Source organism: Corylus avellana, chromosome ca5, assembly GCF_901000735.1.
Source record: "Corylus avellana chromosome ca5, CavTom2PMs-1.0".
In the NCBI taxonomy this organism is placed as follows: Eukaryota; Viridiplantae; Streptophyta; class Magnoliopsida; order Fagales; family Betulaceae; genus Corylus; species Corylus avellana.
In genome coordinates, this window is record NC_081545.1 from 23118276 (window position 1) to 23123115 (window position 4840).

The 4840-nt window shown below is 35.7% G+C and overlaps 1 long non-coding RNA gene across 1 annotated transcript in view; it reads left to right on the forward strand.

Annotated features, from left to right (window-relative positions):
• Window positions 1–3054: 3054 nt before the first annotated feature.
• The window catches only part of LOC132183362 (uncharacterized), a 13182-nt gene continuing 11396 nt past the window's right edge, over window positions 3055–4840 (forward strand). Inside the window, exons 1-3 of the long non-coding RNA XR_009440402.1 lie at window positions 3055–3394; window positions 3575–3804; window positions 4264–4451. This is a non-coding gene — a long non-coding RNA (uncharacterized LOC132183362). The remainder of the gene's footprint in view (window positions 3395–3574; window positions 3805–4263; window positions 4452–4840) is intronic.

Below are 4840 nucleotides of genomic sequence, written 5' to 3' on the forward strand. Positions count from 1 at the left end.
ATTTCGTAACTAATCTAAACCGTTGGAGTTTTGATAAAGTGAATCTTAGCCGTCCATCGTGGTAAATGAAATACAGCTGTCTTGCACCAATTTAAATGACAATTATATGGTGTTTTATGTTGCAAAAATTTTAATTTTTTGCAATTACACAAATCATTTGCAATAAAGGATGCAAGTGTGAGGTTGATCCTATAAGAAATTATATTTTTGAAGAATAAATTATATTTAAATTAATTAAATTATAACTTAGTTCTGAAAAAAATTTAATTTTTAGTTTCGAAAATACAATATAAAGTAAAGAAGATGAAATAAATTAAAACAAAGCAATAAGGTGAATCTACATTTACCTAATTATAACAATATATTTTATATTTACCAATATTATTCAAAATTTTCACAATAAAAATTTTAGGTATGTCCTACTATACTTCAAAGATTATAAGAGAAAAGTTAGAACCAAAATTGTATTAAAAATTAGCACGAGGGATCTGTCTCACCGTAGCCTTTGTCGTAAGCCTGATACGCTCTAGCTATTTCCATTTTAAGAAGGTTTTTCTATTATCGATGCTTTTCAGCATTTTCTAGCGTATCGAACAAGATATTTCCCTGCTTGTGTCACAACACATGGGTTGAATTCAGAAAAGAAAAGCCATGATGTTGAGTGCTGTCATCTTCTCCAATGATAATGGCGTCTAGGGAAGAGAAATGAACACAACAGGGACAAGATCGAGCTTCATGTGAGCGTCAATGACAGCTGAAAATCTACCACCTGTGACACCCCTTTTCCCATAACCAAAAGAAGACAACAAAATTAAGTGCAGAGCCCGTGAAGGCCACGCCTGGCCTTCACGTGAAGCTGCAGCTTTGCAACGTGCCTGCTGCTTGCCCGTGCAAAGAGATAATGGGGGGGGTCTAAGGTCTCTGTCTTTATTTGTTGACTTTAGAGGGCCAAGACGGACTTTTTTTGGATTTGGTTAATCAAGTTGGAATGCGTACGACAATGTTTTGTGTAAAAACATTCCTTTAGTGTGAAAAGGTTTTGTAGCAACACGTAGCGACTGTAGAGCCCGTGGTTGGGGTCATCACAGGCCACATGTGACGCCCTCGGCCCCTCACTCATAAGAGGACAAAACTACCCTCACATTTCATCTAGCGATTCCAACTTTTCGCAGAGTTGGTCTACTCCCCTCCACGTCACAAGTCAAGATGTCAGCCACTTTTATGGCTACTATTTCATTTTAAACTAATTATGTATAAACCCCTGAAATGATTCGTGTATCCATGTATCCATTAGCACATATAATATTCGCTACTTTCTCAATCCGCGTATCCATTTTTGCTCTTTATTGGTCAATGATCCTTTAGCCAGGAAGGAGCGGTAAGAAGATTTGGAGTTCTATCTCCGTAGACTATTTTTCAACTAACAAAAAATAGTTTGATTGGGGTGCGGCGTTTCATTGTTTGAGGTAAAAAATTGAGTTCCAGTTTTTTTGCTGGTGTGTATGGGTGTTTTGAATGAAAATTTTATTCATCCAAAAGAAAATTATAAATTTGAGAAAAAGCTGATGAACATTTTATGGGTTTAAAGTAAAATTTTTCTTAATTTTTTTATAAAATATATATAAAAGAATAATATTAGTAACAACATACATAATTAGTTTAGAATGAAATAGTTGCCATAAAAGTGGCTGACATCTTGACTTGTGACGTAGAGGGGAGTAGACCAACTGAGCGAAAAGTTGGAATCGATAGATGAAATGTGAGGGTAGTTTTGTCCTCTTATGAGTGAGGGGCCGAGGGCGTCACATGTGGCCTGCGATGACACCAACCACGGGCTCTACAGTCGCTACATGTTAAAACGACAAAACCTTTTCACACTAAAGGAATGTTTTTACACAAAACATTGTCGTACGCATTCCAACTTGATTAACCAAATCCAAAAAAGAATCCGTTAGTGTGAAAAGGTTAGACACCAAATAAAGACAAAGACCTTAGACACCCCCCCTCCCCCCTCCTTTGCACGGGCCAGCAGCAGGCAGCGTGCCTGCAGCTGCTGCAAAGCTGCAGCTTCACGTGAAGGCCAAGGCTTGGCTTCATGTGAGCTCTGCAATGAATTTTGTTGTCTTCTTTTGGTTATGGGAAAAGACCTTAGACCCCCCATTACGTTATTTTTACGACCACAATTTATTTATGAGTACTTCATTTTAAATAATTGCTGAAACACACTCTTAATTTAGCTGAGTCTCATGTTTTGTTTTAGGTTTGATAGCATTTATAATGGAATAGTCAAATTTTTATGCAAAATAATTTATTAAAACTTATTTTATCTAGTTTAGTTAATAAATTTTTAAAAGCCTCATACATTTGATTAGTTATATATTTATCTTTATTATTTATTTTTTTTTTTTACTCTTTATTGAATTTATCTTTATTTCCTTTTTAAATTCGTATTTCACTTCCTACATCTCTTCATTCCAAACACTAACTACGACCCTAGAGGCTCGATTCTATAAAATCCAAAAGAACAACTTCAAAGAAAACCCATCACAACAATCGACGGAGGAGGGGGACCGCCCCACCCCAATTCCTCAAGAAAAAAAAAAAATTTAGCAAGTACCAAAAAAAAAAAAAAAAAACTTTTAAACTCATCACCATCCATATATATATTTTTTTCTTAAATGTGAATAAAATATGCCAACTCAACAAAAGTAAGAGACAGTCAAAAACAAATGACGTGGACAAGACTCATTCGCCGATGCCATGGGAAGGTAGGACGTACGGCTTCCACACAGAATGCGAAACTCATCTTTGGTGTGATGGACTTGGATCGTAGGAATCAAAAACAACGGTTGAAAAAACAAAAAAAGAAAAGAAAAAGCTACTTTTTTTTATTAAAAAAAAAAAAAAAGAACCGAAAAGATGGTCTTAAAAAATGTTCAAACAACGGGTCAAAGTTCCGACATTCTTGAATTACCTGAATCTTTCGTCTATAAATACTCGATCTACTCCCTAATATTTTTTATACCCACCAACATAAACAAGTATTTGTGCTTCCCCAAAGAGACAGAGAGAGAGAGAGATCTAGAGATCTAGAGAGAGAGTATGGATCAGTTTCTTGAGCTTTATTCTGAAGCTTTTAACATAGCCATGGTGGTCCTGCTTCTCTTCCTGTCATGGAAAATATTGTATTCTTGTTGGATTTCACCAACTCAGCGATATCAGAAGCTTCGGAGAAATTGGTTTAAAGGCCCAACTCCAAGTTTTCCGCTGGGTAATAGTACTAGAGAGATGACTAAGAAGAAAAGAGAACATTCTTCTTTGGGATCTACAAAGTCCCCCCATGATATTCACTCAATGGTTTTCCCCTACTTTGCACAATGGCAAGAGTCACATGGTGAGCTCCTATGGTAGTTAAAATATTATATATTTTTATTTCATATGGGATTTATTATGACGATATGCATGGTAGTATATAGTATGCATTAGATTTTGTGTATAGGGGTAGGCAAAGAGCATGCAGAGGGAGGACGTGAAAAGATGATAAATTTAATATGCCAAATGTTTTGTGTTGCAGGAAAAGTATTCATCTACTAGCTAGGCACGGAGCCATTTTTTTATGTAGCGGATCCTGAGTTCCTTAAGAAAATGTCTAGGAAGGTGATGGCAAGGAGCTGGGGGAAACCCACTGTCTTCAAAAATGACAGAGACGCCATGTTTGGCAATGGTCTGATTATGACTGAAGGCGATGACTGGGTTCGCCACCGCCAAGCCATCACTCCGGCATTCCACCCCACCAACTTGAAGGTCCCTCTCTCTCTCTCTCTCTCTCTAGATCTCTCATGCATCAATATGGACGGTAAATTGGTCGGAAAAGATAGAAAGATCTGTCATGCATCAATATGGACGGTAAATTGGCCGGAAAATATAGAAAAGGAAAAAAGTACAACAATTTTGAATACAATTGAATACGTAAAGGTGTTACATCGCATTAACCCAATAAGGAGAAAGATCTAGTGGATTTTCTAAAAATCTAATTTTAAAATTCATTATGGTATAATCATAGAGAAACAACAATTTGCCAACGTCTTCTTTGATCTATTATCTTTTGTTAGAATATTTTCAATTGAGAAATGTTATATATATAACTGATATAATTAATGTAGTAGTGAAAATCAATCATTAATTTCAAATTTGATCTTGACATATTTATTTTCCTTCTTGTTAAATTTCCCACTAAAGGGTATTTCTTGTTAATTTTTTTAGGTTATGGCATCCATGATGAGTGCATGACTTTCTTCTTTGGAGGCCATGAGACGACAGCATTGGCAATCACGTGGACCTTGCTGCTGCTGGCTGTCCATCAAGATTGGCAACATCAGTTAAGAGATGAGATTAGAGAAGTTGTTAAAGATAAGGAGATCGATGTCAACAAGCTTGCCGGACTAAAGAAGGTAACATTATACGTTCTTTCACACACTATATGTTCGTTTTGGTTGTACATGTGAGGTGAAAGCATGTTATAATATAAATTAGAGACAAATAATAATTTAACAAATTCTTCAAATGCTAATAAATGTGGATGCATTGTACTATAGGTGTAGATCACATAGATTCTTGAGGTCGTGAACGTGATGCATGTGGTCTTAATTAGTCGATATACGTACATTCTTTTCTTGGGAGTGGGGGATAGGGATATTAGAAAATAGAAAAGAACGCATCAGAAAATTCTTCATTGAATTTGTAGTTTAAAAAAGGATTAGAATTGACTAAATACTTTAGTTTACGGAATGGAAATGTAGCCAGGTCACATAGTCAATAAGATTTTTCTTCCTTGAATTTT